At 44.6% G+C, this 20,737-nt stretch overlaps 1 protein-coding gene across 1 annotated transcript in view; it reads left to right on the plus strand.

Moving 5' to 3' along the window:
- The first annotated feature begins 19,050 nt into the window (after positions 1–19,050).
- Positions 19,051–20,737, plus strand: part of ST3GAL4 (ST3 beta-galactoside alpha-2,3-sialyltransferase 4) — an 80,527-nt gene continuing 78,840 nt past the window's right edge. The window contains exon 1 of the mRNA XM_070952612.1: positions 19,051–19,108. The gene's annotated coding sequence lies outside the window, so the exon portion shown is untranslated. The remainder of the gene's footprint in view (positions 19,109–20,737) is intronic.

A 20,737-nucleotide genomic window follows, 5' to 3' on the forward strand; every position in this document is an offset into this window, starting at 1 on the left:
ATAGTTTGCGGCTTCAATTATTTAACCAACAATGGCAGTTTCCTTTGCATTGTCTTCCAAATTTGGTGGCAGCGAATAACTTTGTAGTAATACAATAATTGCCTGTCCCAAAGGTGCTTTTCCAAAAAGTAACTGGACTTCCTTAGTTTTTTTTTCTTTGAAAGCATTTCACTTCTCATCCAAGAAACTACTACTACTACTACTACTACTACTACTACTACTACTACTACTATTACTCCTCCTCCTCCTCCTCCTCCTCCTCCTCCTCCTCTTCTTCCCCTTCTCCTTCTCCTCCTGCTCTTCTCCTCCTCCTCCTCCTCTTCTTCTCCTCCTCTTCCTCTTCTCTTCCTCCTCCTCCTCCTCTTCTTCTTTTCCTTCTCCTCCTCCTCCTCTTCTCCTTCTCCTCCTCCTCCTCCTCCTCCTCTTCTTCTTATTCTCCTCCTCCTCCTCCTCCTCCTCCTCCTCCTCTTTTTCTTTTTCTTCTTCTTCTCCTCCTCCTCCTCCCCCTCTCCTCCCTCCCCCTCCTCCTCCTCCTCCTCCTCCTCCAGGAGCCCCACCAGGGCTCAGTGGTGATCAGGTCAGTTACAGATACAGTAGTAGTACTCACAAATCCAAACTTACTTAATATTATCACCTTATAGCATTCAGCTTTCCCACTGCTGCATTTAACCTAGTCATTTAGCCGTTGCCTTCTCTTGCAACATTATTGATTTGCAATCCCTTCTCCTTTTGGCCTTACTTATGTCAATCATCAGCATGAAAGAACTATCCAGCTGAGACAGAAATTGAAGCTTTGTACTATTGCTAATGCCAGCTTGTTCTTGAGTAAATAGACAAGATTGAAACAGATAAAAACTCCTTGACAAGATCAAGAATTCTCTTGAAATGATTGATAATGTCACACCGAAGCAGAAGTCGCCTTACTCTTGATCACGATGTATCTCATCACCTGTTCTCCTTGTAGCTGTATATTTACACTGTAAGGTCCCAAAATACACTTGAGTCACCAGAATGCCAAAGAGAGAGACTCAAGACGAGGCTTGCAAAAAAAAACAGATTTTATTTATGGCCAAAAACAAAATACTGGGTGGAACTATATCCGGAACATACAGATACAATGCATGCGAGGAGATAGCCACACCTTGGGGAAGGTATGGCGTCTTTTTATACCCTCAGAGACGTCAGCTTAATACCCAACTCTGGCCTCCCAATCCAGGCCCGTGCATTCCTTGTTGCCCTGCAAGGGGGAATAAAAACTTCCCAATTAGTCATCTTGAGCATTTCTTTGTTTACTCAATTGGCCACTTAGGCCCCCTGGCCCTGGAAAGTAGGAGTCTATCCAGACCAACATAAATTAAGACTGAGATAGGTACCATGCTCTTAGATGGCACAAGAAAAAAACAGGGAGAAGATTGATATGGGTGCAGATCAAATGGCAGGGACATACGTTTGACAAATACCAGATACATTACAGGCCTAATAACAGAATATGTTTGTTACAGGAGATACAAATATAAAGGCATAATATATGTGATACAAATACAAAGGCATATGTGTATTACAGGAATCTAATGGTTACAGAATCTAGTATACCAGTATATCATATTCTAGTATTATTTATTATATCCTTATTATTGTTTCCCTTCAACACGTATGGTTGCTTTCTCAGTAACCAAAACAGCACCTTTTCCCTTGATTGTGGAAGTCCCCAAAATTGCAGAAAATGCCCCATATGTTGTGTGATCACTGCAAGTTTTGGATTCATTATCAGCCTTTATTTTGAGAATGCATCTGGTAGCTCAATGTCTATGGAGACATTGGTCATCCAGGTCATGATGGTCTCAAAAAGCAGTTGGACTTCCTCAAGGAAAAAAACCCACTCCAAATGCCTGTTGAAAAAGCACTTTTGAGTTGGTAGCCCACATTTTTATTCTTTCAGGACCCTAGTTTTAACAGCCTCATTATGTTACTAGCAGGGGTGAAATTCAGCAGGTTCTGACAGGCTCTGGAGAATCGGTAGCGGAAATTTTGAGTAGTTCGGAGAATTGGCAAATACCACCTCTGTCTGGCCCCAGAGTGGGGAGGGAATGGAGATTTTGCCGTATCCTTCCCCCTGGAGTGGGGAGGGAATGGGGATTTTGCAGTATCCTTTCCCCTGGAGTGGGGAGGGAATGGGGATTTTGCAGTATCCTTCCCCCTGGAGTGGGGTGGAAATGGAGATTTTGCCGTATCCTTCCCCCTGGAGTGGGGAGGGAATGGGGATTTTGCAGTATCCTTCCCCTGGAGTGGGGAGAGAATGGAGATTTTGCAGTATCCTTCTCCTGCCATGCCCACCAAGCCACGCCCAAAGAACCAGTAGTAAAAAAATTGGGATTTCACCACTGGTTACTAGCTATTATTATTATTATCCAATCCTTTTAAAGACAATGCTGGAGACATTCTCAGAACATTGCTTACAACCAAACACCTTGAATAGCTGCTGTTTGATAATGGAAGTGGATAGCACAATATCTTTTTTGATATTGTAGCAGTTGAGACTTAGAACCTGACAGCTTTGGGCCAAGATACTTGTTTCTAAAGGCAGTTTTTATGAGATGATGTTAATGCAGCCCAGGCCAAATTTAATTCTCGGAAAATGTGCAGAGGATAGTTTTTCCTGTGCATCTCACATTTATGGGAAATTTTCTGTCTTTGAACCAGGTGGGGATGTTCTTTAGATTCCATCTGTTTAAAGGTTTCTTAGCTCATTTGTTTTGTTAGCTGAGTTAGCCAGACATTAGTGCTAAAACTACATTCTTACATAGTTCTTATGTCTCTGGTTTTGTTCTCTTATCTTCTCGATGCCTAACTTTTTGCTTCACTTTCTGTTTTCTTGACTGCTGATTCCTTGCTTGATTGTGTAAGGGAAGAGCAGCTCCAGCATAGCTTGGTGTAGCTTAGCATGTTGAGTGAATCCATATGGACTTTATAAATTACGGAATGTAGCACATTGGGACTCCAGCCGTTGTGGCTTATTTTATCATTTAACCAGTACAAATCAGTCTAAACTGTAAATGATTCTTTAGTTTTAATCATAATGTAACAACCGCTTCAAACTTAATGTAAACCGCTTTAAACTTGATTGTAAAAAAACTCAGTTTTGTAACCAAAGTTATCCAAGGCTGGAATTCTTACCTGATTCAGCTGTCTCAGCTACTAACTTCCACAGTTTTAATTCCAACTTAACTTCTGTGAACCTCATCTTATATTTAACAGGTTCCTAAGGGGGGCATGGGTGAGTGCACTAACATGCCTATTTAACATGCCTTTTTTTCATTTTGTTTGTTCAAATCAGAGGTGGGTTTCAGCAGGTTCTGACCAGTTCTGGAGAATCGGTAGCGGAAATTTTGAGTAGTTAGGAGAACCGGTAGTAAAAATTCTGACTGGCCCCGCCCCCATCTATTCCCTGCCTCCCGAGTCTCAGCTGATTGGGAGGAAATGGGGATTTTGCAGTAACCTTCCCCTGAAGTGGGGTGGGAATGGAGATTTTACAGTATCCTTCCCCTGCCACGCCCACTAAGCCACACCCACAGAACCGGTAGTAAAAAAAAATTGAAACCCACCACTGGTTCAAATTTGTAATTTTTGTTTGATAAACAAATAAACAATGTAATGGCTTAGTTACTGGCTGAGAACTGGGGAGCCTGAGAGCCACATTGGCTATGGAAGCACATTAAGTAGTTTCTCCCTCAACCCAACAGACAAAGTAGTTGTTACGGGAAAATTAAGAGAAAGCATGCTTTTTCTACTTCCTGGAGGGGGGCATGGATATCCCAAGAGCAAATGTAAATATATAGGTAGTCCTCAACTTACGACCGCAATTGAGCCCAACATTTTATGTTGCCAAATGAAACGTTTGTTTGTTCTGACCCAGCTCCCCAAACACGACAAACCCTCTGACGTGAACTCAAAAGATTCCTTTATTAGGAGCGGCAGCAGCCCTGACAAAAAGTTTACCTCGCAGGCTAACAAGTCTATCCCGCCGGAAGATGAATAGTTGTCTGTCACACCTATTCATCTCCGCCCCCTGCCTTTTATCCCCAGAGCTAGGGTGGGCTTCACTAGCAACGGTGGCTCTTCTGTCCCAAGGATCGGCCCATAGATTTCCACTGCTCTCCTCTCCTCTGCCTTCTGCGCATCCGCTTGTCAGGCACTGGACCCAGCTGTTCCTCCTCTTCCTCATCAGGCACCTCCAGACCTGGGGGCTGTTGACTCTCCATCTGAGGGCTGACAGACGGTCCAGTCTCCGCCTCTGTCTCTCTCTGCCAGCTCCATTCCCTCTTCCCCCTCAGAGCTCTCAGTTTGCCTTGATGCTGACCCTGACTCCCACACCTCCTCCTTCTCCTCCTCCTCTGATTTGGCTGCTGGAGGGGCCGGCAGCTGACAGGCCACAACATTGTTAAGTGAATATACATTTTATGACCTTTCTTGCCAAAGTTGTTAAGAGAATCACTGTAGTTGTTAAATTACTCAAACTGTTGTTAAGTAAGCGAATCTGGGTTCCCCATTGACTTTGCTTGTCAGAAGGTTGCAAAAGGCGATCACATGACCCTGGAACACCACAACTGTCATAAATATGAATCAATTGCCAGAGCATCTGAATTTGATCAGGTGACCACGGGGATGCTACAACACTTGTAAGTGTGACAACTGCTCCTCAGTCACTTTTTCCAGTGCCGTTGTAACTTCGAACAGTCACTAAATGAACTGTTGCAAGTCAAAGACTGCCTGTAATTAATACGAGAAAATGTAACTGAAATCTGGGACATTTGTAGAGGTGCATATCCTTCCCTCAACCATTAATGCTCCGTTCCTTTTGCTGATTTGCTTCCTTTCAAGCTGGGTCATGAGTTTCACTGTGCACATTTTTTTGTTATAAAAGTGGCCTTTATTTTGCTGAATATGTCAACATCCCATTACGAACTCCAGGGAGAGCATTACTCTTCTTAAGAAATCCTGTAATTCCTGGGTTTTAAATATAATAATCAAAAGGACTTCTTTGTTGCCGCTTACTTTGATTGAGGTTGACCTTGCATTGGGGGCAGGATTAACTTGACCACATCCTGGTTGGTTGTTGCTTGAGGGAAGGGGCCTTTTTGTTTCCTTGGATCAGCTGATGCTTTAAGCACCGAATGGATCAGCTGCCCCCTCCTCGCCCCGCTGTTTATATGCTTTAATGCTAAAGGCTTGTCTCGAAGTGAAGTGGAGATACATTTGCATGGTGTTTTTTAATGAGTTAATTTATCTTCAATTACTGTAATGACTGTAACTCCCTTGGGGTGATTTAGTTTTGGGGGGATACATGCTGCAATGCCTACTGTTTGCTTAATCAAAAACTCCGTTCTGTTCCTTTAAGTCTCAGGACAGATTGCAGGGCAGAAAGCCTGCAATTAAAAGTTAATTAAAACAGCTGCTGAAAAATAGCAGTAGACAGCCGTATTTTCCCCAGTGGGGTGATAGAGGTCCACAGTTGGGCACATTACAGAGCATGGGAACGGTGTACAGGTAGTCCTTGATTTATGACCACAATTGAGCCCAACTGTTCCATATTGCTAAGCAAGAATGTTTTTATGGGAGTTTTGCTCCATTTTACGACCTTGCTTGCCACAGTTGTTACGTGGATCATTGCCATGGTTAAGTTAGTCACAGGAGTGTTGGGTGAATCTGGCTTCCCCATTGACTTTGCTTGTCACAGAGTCGCAAAAGCTGATCACTGAATCGTAGGACTCTGCAACCGTCATAAATACAAGTGTCCGAATTTTGATTATATGACCTTTGGGGATGCTGCCACAGTCATAAATCACTTTTTTCACTGCTGTTGTAACTTCAAATGGTCACTAAACAAATAGTTGTAAGTGGAAAACTACCTGTACATAGGTTGGGTCACAACGACGCTATAGAACACTGCATATCAGAACAACTAGACACAATAACAGTTTTTTCCCGAACGCCATCACTCTGCTAAACAAATAATTCCCTTAACACTGTCAAACTAGTTACTAAGTCTGCATTACTATTAATCTTCTCATTATTTCCATCACCCATCTCATTCCACTTATGACTGTATGACTGTATCTTTGTTGCTTGTATCCTTACGATTTCTATTGATTGTTTCCTAGTATGATTTGATTGCTTATTTGTACCCTATGACTATCATTAAGTGTTGTACCTTATGATTCTTGATGAATGTATCTTTTCTTGGTGCATATGCACCAAGACAAATTCCTTGTGTGTCCAATCACACTTGGCCAATAAAAAATTCTATTCTATTCTATTCTATTCTATTCTATTCTATTCTATTCTATTCTATTCTATTCTATTCTATTCTATTCTATTCTATTCTATTCTAATCATACTAATCCTTGTTTGTTAACCTAGAATACAGTACTGCAGGCTAACTCTGCCCACTTCCAGCAGTTCAATCCTCACCGGCTCGAGGTTGTCTCAGCCTTCCATCTTTCCAAGGTTGATAAAATGACCCAGATTGTTGGAGGCAATGTGTTGATTCTGTAAACCACTTAGAGAGAGCTGTAAAGCACTGTGAAGTGGTATGTAAGTGCTATTGCTATTCAAATATGCTTTAGGACAGTAAATAAACCACAAGGGTCAGTTCGAACAACATGTACGCCCCAAACCAAACAAGCCACAGTGCGGTTTACAATGGTATGTGAATCCTGGCACAAAATCCTTGAGCTTTGGCAGCCATTATCTATTTCCAAATTCATATTCTAAACAAATCAGCAAAACAAGACTCTAGGTAAAGTGCAGAGAAGAGCAACATAGAGGATTAGGGGACTGGAGGCTATGGTTGCAGGAACTGGGCCTGGCTAGTCTAGTGAAGAGAAGGACCAGGGGAGACAGGATAAGCAGGGTTCCAATATTTGAGGGGCTGCCACAGAGAGGAGGGGATTAAGCTGTTTTCCAAAGCACCCGAAGGCCTAACAAGGAATAATGAGTGGAAACTTAATAAGGAGAGATTCAACAGGGCCTGGTGGCTCAGCAGACTGATAGCATTGTGATGAACACCAGCTGTCTGCAATTACTGTAAGTTCGAATCTCACCAGGCTCAAGGTTGACTCAGCCTTCCATCCTTTCTAAGGTAGGTAAAATGAGGACCCAGTTTGTGGGGGCAATAAGCTGACTTTGTATAAAATATACAAAAAAGTATGAAGGCTATTGCTTAACGCATTGTAAGCCGCCCTGAGTCTCCGGAGAAGGGCGGCATATAAATCAAATTAAAAAAAAAAAACCAAACAAAAGCCCCTGGAAATATGGAGACATTTTCTGACATTGAAAACATCAACCAATGGAACAGAAATTGCCTTCAGAAGTTGTGGGAGCTTCATCACTGGAGGCTTTCAAGAAGAGATTGGACTGCCATTTGTCAGAAATGGTGTAGGGTGTCCTCCTTGAACCGGGGATTGGACTAGAAGACCTACAAGGTCCCTTCCAACTCTGTTAATCTGTTAAATCTGTTAAAAGCGCAAGAAAAATACAAATCAAAACATCTAGATCCATGATGGCAAACCTATGGCACACGTGCCGGAAGTGGCATGTAGAGCCATTTCTCCGGGCAGGCCTGCTGTCACCTGTTGCTCTTCCAGAGTCCAGTGTGCATACACGCTGGCTAGCTGGTCCTCGTGCGCTACAGGAGCACTGGAAACTGGAAGAGCAGTTCCCTGGTGCACATGCACTCGCCGGGAAGATGAGCTTCCAGTTTCTGATGCGCATATGTGCGCCGGCCAGCTGGTCTTTCTGGAAACCAGGTGACTGGTGTACATGCATTCACTGGAACCCAGAAACTGCTCTTCCGGTTTCCGGCGTTCCCACGCGTGTGTGCCGGGGAGCTGCTCTTCCGGTTTCCAGTGCTCCTCCCACCACACATGCATGCTCGCTTTGACGATATCGTGGGACTAGCGCTCCAAAGGGAGCAGCCATCAATGCCTGTGGTGCCACCTGAAGTCCACTGGTCTAGATCCTTGAAGCTCCAATCTACCAATCAAAACTCAGAGTACAATGCAGGAAAAATTACGGTGGCATCAGGTTTAGGACTTCTTAATATGGGTAGTCCTCCACTTACAATGTCTAGTGACCATTCAAAGGTACAACGACACTGAAAAAAGTGACTTATGATGATTTTTCACACTTACGACTGTTGCAGCATCCCCGCAGTCACACGATCAAAATTCGTATGCCTGGCTCACGACTGGTTCACATTTATGACGGCCGCATTGTCTTGGAGTCATGTGATCACTTTTTGTGACCTTCTGACAAGCAACGTCAATGGCGAAGATGCCAGATTCACTTAACAACTTAACAACTGTACTGACTCCCTTAACAACCGTGGCAAGAAAGGTAGTTAAAAATGGGGCAAAACTCTCTTTACAAATATTTCACTCAGCAACCTAAATTTTGGGCTCCATTGTGGTTGCAAGTTGTATTTTTTATTTCTCTCTTTAATTGGAATCACTTAGCTCATTTGTTCGGGTTTTTTTTTTTTTTTTTTTTTGCTTCCTTCCTCCATTTTTAAAATGCACGCTGTTCCTTCAAGGGCACAGGTTTTGCTTCTGGAGGGCATCTTTGCTTGTGCAGCTGCCCAGAAAATCAAAAGCAATTTGAAACAATCAATCATGGGATAATGTAATTTACACAGCATTGGGGTTCTTCGGCTGACTGAGGATCTGAGCTGGTGAGGTTATTTTCCCAGATAGCTAAATGTGGTAAATTAATATATCCACCAAGAATGACACGTGTGAGCTTGCATCCCATGACACAACCATATGCTATGTTGACAATACATGTCCCCTTGCATGATGTACAGGCGGTCCTCAAATTACGACCATAATTGAGCCCCAAAATTTCTGTTGCTGAGTGAAACATTTGTTAAATCAGTTTGTTTGTGTGTTAAATGAGCTTGCAGCATTTTATGACCTTCCTTGCCACAGTCATTCAGTAAATCACCATTGTTGTTAAATTTGTCAAACTGTTGTTAAGTGAAACTTTCCACGGTGGCCTGGAGAGCATTTTTTCTTTGATTTTGTGAGGCTTTTAGTAAGGGTCGGTTTTGTGCTTCTCTGGAAACCCGCTTTTCTTCTTTGTCCACAGGCAAAAAAAAAAATTTGCAACAGGCAAAAATTCTGAATATACCTTGGAGAACATCATGCATAACTGCGAAAAGCAAGCTGCGCTTTTCAACCCATGACAATGTGGTTGGGTTGCATTAACGAGAAGAATTCAGGCTGCTACTGTAAAATGTTAATCCGTAATCTCCCTAAAATTCTCTATCTTGAATTGCAAGCACACGGGGATTAGATATCAAAAGAACGCGGCATCGGCTGTCGCGCAAACAAATTAGAACGGCAGTGAATTTTGAACCAAGGAAGGGAAGAGGGAAGGAGAGCATTTCACAGCTTGGAGATCAGCAAGAACTATTAGAAAACCATCTGCGAAGATGTTTCAGTGACGTTTTACAGCACTGTTCATTGCATCAGAGGTTATAGCCTTTCAAAAGGGAGCAGTGACGGGAAAACGATGGGCTAGAAACCAGCAGATTGTGGGTTCTAGTCCAGTGGTGAAATCCAAATTTTTTTACTACCAGTTCTGTGGGCGTGGCTTGGTGGGCGTGGTATGGCTTGGTGGGTGTGGCTTGGTGGGTGTGGCAGGGGAAGGATACTGCAAAATCCCCATTCCCTCCCCACTCTGGGGCCAGCCAGAGGTGGCATTTGCCGGTTCTCTGAACTACTCAAAATTTCCGCTACCGGTTCTCCAGAACCTATCAGAACCTTCTGGATTTCACCTCTGTTCTAGTCCCTTCTTAGGCCAGTCACACTTTTTCAGCCCTAGGGAGAAGGCAATGGCAAACCACTTCCGATATCTTTCCAAGAAAACTGCAGGAACTAGTCCAGGCAGTGGTGAGGAGTCAACAATGATTGATCGGCTATTTTTATGTTGCTCATTACGAGTCTTAACAGTCAGAATTTTAGCACGATGGGTAGTTCTCAGCTTACGACCACCATTGAGCCCAACATTTCTGTTGCTAAGCGAGACATTTGTGAAGTGCCCCATTTTGCGACCTTTTTTGCTACCGTTATTAAGTGAATCTGGCTTCCCCATTGACTTTGCTCGTCAGGAGGTCGTAAAAGGAAATCACATGACCCCCGGGACACTGCAACCGTCATAAATATGAGTCAGTTGCCAAGCATCTGAATTTTGATCACGTGACCAGGGGGATGTTGCAATGGTCTCAAGTGCGAAAACGGTCATAAATCACTTTTTTCAGTGCCGTTGTAACTTTGAACAGTCACTACTGTCATAGGTTAAGGACTGTCTGTATAGCATTTCTATTGGAACAATGCATTGGGTGCATTTGAATTGAGTGCATGGCTGAAAAATCACTTTTCCAGTATTCCTTCTGCATGGAATTCTTCTCTCTCACTGCTGTTCTTTTCATTTTCTCTCCCACCCATCTGGATTTTTCTGTTCTGTTCTGTTTGTTTGGAAATCCTCCCAGCCTTCCCTGCAGATAATCTCTCACAGCTTGGTTATGTTCCTAATATTTTCCTTGAGGGAGGAGGGACAATTATGTTGTTAGCAATTCCTTTAGTTCTCAGTATTATTAACCATTTTATTTTTATTTATTTATGTATTTATTTGTTTGCATTTTCCCCAGGGCTGCAAGATTCTGTTTTGAAATACAGCAAACTAGAGATGTAAAAATCTGGAAGGTGGATGGAATCTTTGAAAATGAATGCTGAACTCCAGCAAAAGTTTGGTTCAGTTGACAAAATGCATTCTGTAGAAGAATACTTTGCATGTCACACATACCCCTTGTTAAGTCAACCATTGCTTACCCAACCCAGATATTTTTAGGTTCCTGTGACACACTGGTTCATGAACTAAAACGAGGGCTGGGTTTATACGACATGTTTGATTGAAAAGTAATTGGATTGTGGCTCACTCAGACTTGTGTCTGGTATGCAAAAGTCAGCCAGGTCGAAACCAACCCTTCTCTTTCGCCAGGAAAATAGATCTTTCCATTGTAAACCGTTTGATGGCACAACAGATATGTGCACCCATTCATTATGATGTATTACAAACTGTTCTGTGTGGTTCAGTTGCTGTGGTGCCATCCTTCTATAATTTACAATCTACCAATTATGCTGTCCAAGAACCTTGGTACCATGGTGACAGACATTAAAAGCAGGGGTGGGCTTCAAAAATTTTACCAAGGGGTTCTCTGCCTAGTTGCTGGATGGGTTTGGCCATGGTGGGCATGGCCTAGTCGGCCTCCTAGTCGGTGAGGGAGCACGTTTTTGCCCTCCCCCGGCTCCAGAGGCTCTTCTTGAGCCTCCGGGAGGGTGAAAGCAGCCTCCCCAGGCTCCGGAGGCCCTCTGGAGGCTGGAAATGGGCCCGGTTCTGGCCTTCCCGAACTTCTGGTAGGCCCATTTTTCACCCTCCCCGACAATAGTTGGTTTCAATTTTTTTTACTACCGGTTCTGTGGGCATGGCTTGGTGAGCGTGGCAGGGGAAGGATACTGTAAAATCTCCATTCTGACCCTACTCCAGGGGAAGGATACTGTAAAATCTCCATTCCCTCCTGATCAGCTAGGACTTGGGAGGCAGAGAATACTGTAGATGGGGGCAGGGCCAGTCAGAACTTTCACTACTGGTTCTCCGAACTACTCAAAATTGCCGCTACCAGTTCTCCAGAACTGGTCAGAACATGCTTAAACCCACCCACCTCTGCTCCCTGAGCCTCTGCGTGTGCCCTGCACTTACCTACATACACAACGGGCTGTGTGGGGATTCCTGGGAGGGGCAAGGTGGGGTGGGCGGGGCCAGCCAGGAGTGGGATTTGGGGGTTTTCCGAACTGCACAGAATCTTAGCTAGAGGTTCTCCTGAACCCCTGCGAACCCCCAGCAGCCCACCCCTGGTTAAAAGCCTCACTTTTTAATACGCAGCAATTACCGTTATTGTATTCATTGATTATAGTAAATGTTGAGTCTTAAGTAAAACAATGGACATGAATATACAGTATATTCAGCTCAGGGCTGAACCTTGGAGTCTTTGGTGCTCTCTGAGAGTGGTTGTTTGTAGACATTTTATTACCAGACTAGGTAACATCTTCAGTGTTAGGAGGACACTGTTGATGGACTCGGTGTCCCAGCAATGATATTTCTAAATCCAACCTGTGGTAATTTCAAGTATCAGATTAGATTTTCTGGTTTATGTCGTGGCTTCAAAGGTTGAAAGAGGGATTTAAGAATATTTGACCGGCATTATCTATTCTGGGTAATACATCACTTTAATCTCCTTTAGGCTTGCTTTTCTGTTTATTAAGAGTTGTTGCTAACATTGAAGAGTATCTAAACATTTGCTTTTTTTTAAAAAAAAAATGCTTTGGTTTGAAACAGCCTAATTTGGATTCTTGTCTAAACAGTTGTTCAGGCTTAGCATTCAGTGATGTTGTCGTTTTTCAACAGTTGCATACTTAGTGGAATATATACAGATAGTCACAATGGCACTTTAAAAAGTTACTTATGATGAGTTCTCACACAACCATTGCATCCTCCTCCTGGTCACATGATTAAAATTTGGACACTTGGCAATTGATATGTATTTATGAGAGTTCGCTGTCCTAGAGTAGGGGTCTTCAACTTTGGCAACTGTAAGCCTGGAGGACTTCAACTCCCAGAATTCCCCAGCCAGCAAAGCTGGCTGGGGAATTCTGGGAGTTGAAGTCCTCCAGGCTTACAGTTGCCAAGGTTGGAGACCCCTGTCCTAAAGGATGGGGGATTATGTGATTGTCCTTTGTGATCTTTCCAGCTGGCTTCCAGCAAGCAAAATCAATGGGGGGATTGGGGAAGCCAGATCTGCCCAATGACTGCATGATTCATTTAACAACTGCAGGGCTTTGCTTATTGCCTGTGGCACAAAGGTCATAAAATGGGACACAACTCAACCACTGACTAGCTGAGCAATGGACATTTTGGGCTCAATTGTAGTCGTAAGTCGAGGACTTCCTGTATTCCAATTCCATACCATGATGTCTTCCTTAACAGGGAGAAGGGTGGGGAGGGTTGCTGAAACTAGTTTCTTGTTTTGGCTGTGTTCATTTGCAAAGTTTCCTCTCTTGTAGAATTTCCAGGTGAAAAGCTTTGCACCACTTGGTTGTCTTTTCCAAACATCATCATCATCATCATCTTCTTCTTCTTCTTCTTCTTCTTCTTCTTCTTCTTCTTCTTCTTCTTCTTCTTCTTCTTCTTCTTCTTCTTCTTCTTCTTCTTCTTCTTCTTCTTCTTCTTCTTCTTCTTCTTCTCCTCCTCCTCCTCCTCCTCCTCCTCCTCCTCCCTCTCCCCCCCCCCCCCTCCTTCTTCCTAGCATATTCCCACAAGTGTAGGGTCTGCTTTTTGGATCATTGAGTGCCACATTGCATGGTCAGCTGCATGACCGCAGCTTGCATATCTTCGTTGATGGTGTCTTGCCATCTCTGTTCTGGGCACCCACGAGGTCATCGGTCATTGACTTCTACTTGGTAGGCAGTCTTGGCAATGGTGGAAAGTGCTGGTCTCAGGACACGTCCCTACCAGCGGAGCCGGCCTTCCCTCATCTTCTCTATAATTGGTACCACACCAAAATGTTGTCGAATGATGTCATTTGTGATGTGGTCAAGAAGGGAGATGCCCGCTATCTAATGGAGCATTTGCATTTCCATGGCACAGAGATAGCTTTCGGTCCCTGTTGTTGCTGCTGAGCATTCAGTGCCATTCAGTGCAGCGGGACAGATGGTTGTCTTGTAAATCTTAGTTTTAAGACGGGTTGGCATTCGTCTGTCACGTAACACACCAGTAAGTTCTCGCCAATGCATTCAGGCTGCATTCACCCTTACTTACACCTCGCCATTGATGTCTTCTCCAATGTGCTACCAGGCAGAATTTGTGGGGGACTGGACTGCAGGGAGCAGGAAGAAGATCGAGAGTGTCGAGGCATTTTGCTTCCCACACCGTTGCTTCCTTCCTATGCCAGACTGCTCACCAGAAAAGCAAGTGATTTCAATTATGAAAGTTAAACTTTTTATCAGTTAGAGGAGTTGGCAGCGTGAAGGAGAGTTTAGCAAGGCTTAATTCCGGGATGTGCTTTAGACAAACAAATGGTTTGTGAGTCTTCTATGCATTAGTGACCTCTACTGGAGAAGGACAAATCAGAAGTTGACTTTCAGTAGGGGAGCCGTAAAGTTCTTTTTGTTTTTGTTTTTGTTTTCTGCTGCTTAACTTTCTTTCCGTTAGCAGATGATAGGTGATATGGCCTCCTGGCTCATTAGAGAAAGAGAAAATGAGAGACAAGAAGCTGTCCAGAGCCCCACAGTGGTCAAAGCAAGGTTAGCAGAGAAAGATGGCTGAGAAAAGGCTAAAAGGAAAGGGATGATATTTATGCAGAGCATGAAAAGATTCAAGGCAAGGGTTGAATGCTACGGCTGGAGATAAATAGCTTTGTCTTTTATCTTACCGAGGTTATGGCTTGTCCCTTAGCTATAGTGTGGAATTCATCTGATCAGACATAGGCACCTTCTGAGTGATCAATATGTTGTTTCTTTGGTGAATTCCAGCCAGACGCAAAATGCATCTATTTAACCTGTAAGAACAAGCGACTCTGCACACATGGCGAGCCTAAGAAGTTTTTAAATCAATAATTGAACTGAAGCTCTCAGCTTTTGTTAAGGAAACAAACCAGGGACCTAAAGGCATAGAACTTGTGGTTTTAAATTTCAGCTGTACAAGCAAGGGAAGCGTAATTTATATATTTGCTAGTATTTGTTGTCTTCATTTAGTCATTTTTAAAAACACTGCCTGTCAAAATATCACCAGGCCGTGCAAGAGAACCAAAACAAACTATGCAACACATAACCACAAAATCATATGTAATGGTTTTTTTTTTTTCAGTTGTCTGATAGTTGGGAAACAGGAGCTGTTATCTACTCCAAATCATCAAAGGCCTATTAGTAAATCCCAATTTCCCTCTGTGTTTTAAAGCCTCACTGTTCCTAAAGAGCACATCAGAATCGGTCTAAGTGCAGAGTCCACATTCCTTTTAATTGAAAACAAATGAAATTAAATACGATGGGGCAGGAGCTTGTCATACATCTCATAGGGGACATGTAGACGTCCTGGTGAGCAGCGCAATTCCTTGAGAAGAATTACCAAAATCTTCACTGATTAGAATGCAGGTAGTTCTTGACTTGCGACCATTCTTTTAATGACCAAATTGAAGTTATGGCAGTGCTAAAAAAAGGGACTTTTGACCTGTCTTCACATTTATGACCACCGCAGCACCCACGCAGCATCCTGGGGTCATGTACTCGCCAATTCCTCGTATGTTTCTGACAAGCAAAGTCCGTGGGGAAGTGGAGAAGTTGGATCCGCTTAACAACAGTGCGATTTGCTTAACGACCATTGCAAAAGTTGTAAAATTGAGCCTGGCTCATTTAACGACCACATGGCTTAGTGAGGGAAGTCTTGAGTCCCAGTTGTGGTTATAAGTCGAGGATTACCTGTTGCCATCTGAATCTTGGGGGGGTGGGGTGGGGGAACAGCCTACTTTGAATGAACATGGAAGTTAATTTCAGCCTCGCTCTGAAGTTTATTGTATTGTTTCTGTTTTAGAGATGGCAGTCCTGAGGTATAGAGAGAATAATGCTACCATCCAAAGCATCTCACTGGTCCAATTGGAAAGAGAACCTGGGAGCCCTCTAGCACCTCTTCATTGCTGTGCTGCATAACTGGTAAGCAGAAGAGCGGTTATCGAAATGGAACAGTATTTCTCCCTAGGTTATCTGAATTTAAGTCTTGATTTCAACCGCCCACCCCACATGATTCAACACAATGGATATGTTATGGGTCCAGTTGTCAGATTGCCTCTGATTAGGGGACTGGAGGCTAAAAGATATGAAGAACCGTTGGCAGCAGTTGGGGATGTCTAATCTAGTGAAAAGAAGGACTAGAGGAGACAGGATAGCTGTCTCCCAATATCTGTTCTGCCCCAGCTCCGGATTCCCAAGGATTGTGACACACACCAACGGACCTTATCAAAATTATAACGTACCAAGAATAAACAAAGTCCAGCAAAGGTTGGCAACCAGCCCAGAAAACAAGATACGATAAGACACTCACTCTTCAAAAATGCTCTGTAATAATTACACGTTGTTTCCAGCAAGAAATTACTAACTGCGTGCGACTTAAATAGGCTAAGGGAGTGGCCAATTATCCTCAAACCTTACTCTCGAGGAGACCTCCTCCTCCTGAGTAGCCACTCCTGCCTTTTGGCAGCCCTGCGTGCTCGAGCATTGAGGAGAGGCTCCTCTGCTTCGCTCTCTCCACTTGAAGGAGCCTCTGGAGGTTCTGAAGGCCCAAACTGAATCTCTGCCTCTGGCATCACATCCTCTTCAGCCTCCTCGCTGTCCGACGCGAGCGCCGGCTGCGCCGGCTGCTGGCACTATCCCACACCAGCCTCCTCGTTGATGGGATCAGCCACAATCCGCGCAGGCCGCTGGTGGGCTACAACAATATCTAAGCAGCTGCCACAAAGAAGAGGGGGTTGAACCATGCTCCAAAACTCCAGAAGGCAAGACAATGGATGGAAACTAATCAAGGAGAGAAGCAACCTAGAACTAAAGAGAAATTTCCTGACAATGAGAACAGTTCATCAGTAGAACGACTTGCCTCCAGAAGTTGTGGGTGCTCCAACACTGAAAGTTTTTAAGAAGTGATTGGACAATCATTTGTCTGAAATGATATAGGGCTGTGATGGCGAACCTATGGCACGCGTGGCAATCAGAGCCCTCTCTGTGGGCACATGCACTGTCGCCAGCTGCTCTTCGGGTTTCCAGCTGGTCTTCGCACACGCCAGGGCATCGGAAACCCAAAGACCAGCACACTGGACAGCTGGTCTTCGGGTTTCCAGCGCTCCAGCATGCACACCACTGGTGGTATTCATCCAGCTCTATCTGGTTCGGGCAAATCGATAGCGCCGGCTGCGGGAGGCTCCACCCACCTTCCCGGACGTCATCACGTCCTGTTTTTGATGCTCTGCTTTGGAAGGTGGCAAACAAGGTGGCAAAAGAACACAGCATCCCGCTTTACTCAGTTTGAAACTTTCTGAGAAATGACATCATTTGTGATTCTTCTCTAAGGAGCTTATCCTATATTAGTGATGGCTAACCTCTTTTTCCTTGGGTGCCAAGAGCGCATGCGCGTGTAATAGCATGTGCATGCGTGTGCCCACAGCCATAATGCAATGCCCCCCCACATGCCCTGCCCCCTATGCATGCGCATGCAAGCCTCCTGCACTGCCCTGCCCCCCCACGCAGGCACATGTGACCCCCCCCATGCCCTGTTTTGGGCTAGCAGGCCTCCCTGAAGTCTCCAAAGGCCGGAAATAATCCGTTTTCAGACTTCCGGGAGGCCCATTTTTCCCCCTGCCAGAGCCTCCGCGCCAGCCCTATACTTAACGTGGCATCCAAAACGGGCTGCGTGGAGACTCCTGGGAGGGGAGGGGCAGCATAGGCATGCACGCATGTCTCCCGCATGTGCAACAGAGACCCGAAAATCTGCTGGCCAGTGGGAGGTGTGCGCGCATGCGCGGTGGAGCTGACCTAAGGTGACGGTTCGCATGCCCACAGAAATGGCTCCGTGCGCTACAGAGAGTCCCCAAATTGCGACAGTTTATTTAGTGACGGTTTGAAGAGCTGTCTTCAAACCATCTTGAAAAGTCGGTTTGAAGAACCAAAAGAGCCTTGGTAGTACAGTGGTCTAAAGCACCCTGTTATTAAGACCAGCTGCCTGCAATTACTGCAGGTTCAAATCTCGCCAGGCTCAAGGTTGACTCAGCCTTCCATCCTTTCAAAGGTAGGTAAATTGAGGACCCAGTTTGTGGGGGCAATAAGCTGACTTTGTATAAATATACAAAAGGATGAAGGCTATTGCTTAAAGCATTGTAAGCCGCCCTGAGTCTCCGGAGAAGGGCGGCATATAAATCAAATTAAAAAAAAAAAAGACACTGAAAAAAGTGACTTATGATCATTTTTCACACTTACAACCGTTGCAAGCACCCTCATGGTCACCTGATCAAAATTCAGACGCTTGGCAACTGACTCATATTTATGACAGTTGCAATGTCCCAGGATCAAGGGATACCTTTTGGCAACCTTCAATGGGGAAACCAGATTCACTTATCAACTGTGTTACTAACTTATCGACTGCAGTCATTCACTTAACAACCTGAGGCAAGGAAGAATGTAAAATAGGGCAGAATTCACTTAACAAATATCTCGCTGGTCGTATGTCGAGGACCACCTGTAATGTGCTCTTAATTTTCTGTATGTCCCAGTACAGTCCACGACAAACAGATCCACATTCTCCTTTTGCTTATGAAGAGATGTGTATTGTGCTGTATCATTTTCTTTTAATGCTCCCAGAATCCCTTGCAGGGTGGAGTCTGGGCAACTGAATGGAGCTGAGTGTTTACTGGCCAGATGCCCTTCCTGTCGCCAATGCGGAGTTATATTCAGCAGATATATTCTCAACGTGTCCAGAGAGAGAAATATCTGCCTCTGCCTAGGATCAGACTCACAGCCTCCTGATTGTGAGGCGACAGCTCCAGCTCTAGGCCACTGCACCAATTGTGTGTTGTGCTGTATCCACAGTCCTAACATCTGGAGCATTCTTTTTAGGAATGTTGTCTGAATGAAACAGAGAATGAAGTATTTTTCTCGCTCACCTGTTTGCTTTAGGATTCTTTTTTAAAAATTCTTTAAAAAACACACACCAAAAAACACACCTCTTTTTGGTGCAACTTTGAAGAAGGGGCCCACCAGCATGAAAAGCTTGTGAGTTTTCAGCTTCGATGAGTTATACTATGGGAACAGCGCAAGTGCCCTTTTCATTTATTTTAGCGGTTAATCTGGTTAATGTGTTTTGTCATTCATTTCTTTGTTTGTAGAAAGCAAATGGGATTGTAGATCTCGATCTTCTGGATGCGTTGCTATCTTGGTTGCAGGACGGAAAGGAGACGACTGTAAGTAACTAACCTTTTGAGTTGTATAATGCAATATGGCAAGGATGGAGATAAGGCGGAGGAGACGCGACGGTGGGGAGGACATTTTTGCTTGTAAAGTTCTTTTTATCTTCTGCAGTAGGTTCCTGCCAGTGAAATAGTTGCCGGGTGGGAGTGGCCATGGTGGGCGTGGCCTAGTTGGCCTCCTGCACCTGGTGCAGGTGGTGGTGGTGGGGTGTTTTTGCCCTCCCCAGGCTTCGGAGGCTTTCCATGAGCTTCCAGGAGGGCAAAAATGGCCTCCCCAGGCTCCAGAGGCCCTCTGGAGGCCAGAAGTGGGCCTTCCTGAACTTCCGGTATGCCCTTTCTTTGCCCTCCCTGAGCCTCCGTGTGCGTCCTGCACTTACCTGCATCCAAAACAGGCCATGTGGGGACTCCTGGGAGTGGCGGGGCAGGGTGGGCGGGGCCAGCCAGGAGTGGGATTTGGGGGTTCTTCAAACTGCACAGACTCTTAGCTAGAGGGACCCCTGTGAACCCCCAGCAGCCCACCCCTGCCTTGATCACATGATTGAAATTTGGGCACTTGGCAACTGGCATGTACTTATGACAGATGCAGCATCCCAGGGTCATGCGATCATCACCATTGGCGAGCTTCCGACAAGCCAAGTCATTGGGGCAGCGGGGGGGGGGAGCCAGATTTGCATAAGGACTGCAGGATTCAATGGCAGCAACGATTCACTTAACAACCGTGGCAACAACAACAACAAAAAAGATCGCAAAATTAGACACAGCTCACTTAACAACCACTTGCTTAGATCATGAAAATTCTGGCCCCAATTCTGGTCATAAGTTGAGAACTACCAGTATTAGATTCAGAAGGCGTGGGGTGATAATTTGCTACTTCCTTTCTGCGTCAGGATCGTCTTCCAGGTTTCATGTAGAAGTTTGCATTAGTCAAAAATTTACTCTGATCCAGGGGTCCCCAACCTTGGCAACTTTAAGACTTGTGGACCTCAACTCCCAGAGTTCCTCAGCCAGCTTTGCTTTGCTGGCTGAGGAACTTTGGGAGTTGAAGTCCACAAGTCTTAAAGTTGCCAAGGTTGGAGACCCCGGCTCTGATCCATTTGTGTTTTTGAATTTTTTTTTTTTTTAAAAAATAGAAGAGATTCTCATTAGCTTCCAAGGGAGATTACTTTAGAACAGAGGTGGGTATCTTTGGCCCTTTTATAACTTGCGGATTCAATTCCCAATATTTTGGGGTGGGATGGTGTCTGAAGTCCACAGGTCATAAAAAGGGCCATAGTTTCCCACTCCTGCTTTATATGTCGAAAGCCTATTATACTTTTCTAAAATCTTGGGCTCTTTCTTGAGAAAGCTCTTCATCGATCTTGCCGGAGAGAGAAAGTACATAATGAATATTCTTCCTTCGATGTGATGTCAGCACCGCCCATGTTTCAGGCCAGGCACGCTTGCCGTTTAAAACAGTAGTTTGTGCGCGCGATAGTGGTGGGTTGAACCGGTAGTAAAATTTTTTTAGTAGTTTGGAGAATCAGTAATAACATTGGCTGGCCACGCCCCCGAATCGGTCCCCGGCCCGGTCACCCCTCACTTACCCCGCCCATCACATCAGAGGCTTTTTAAAAAAAAAAAAAA

The sequence above is a fragment of the Pituophis catenifer genome, unplaced genomic scaffold (assembly GCF_029215685.1).
Source record: "Pituophis catenifer annectens isolate HBS135680 unplaced genomic scaffold, rPitCat1.0.hap2 SCAF_12, whole genome shotgun sequence".
Classification (NCBI taxonomy): domain Eukaryota; kingdom Metazoa; phylum Chordata; class Lepidosauria; order Squamata; family Colubridae; genus Pituophis; species Pituophis catenifer.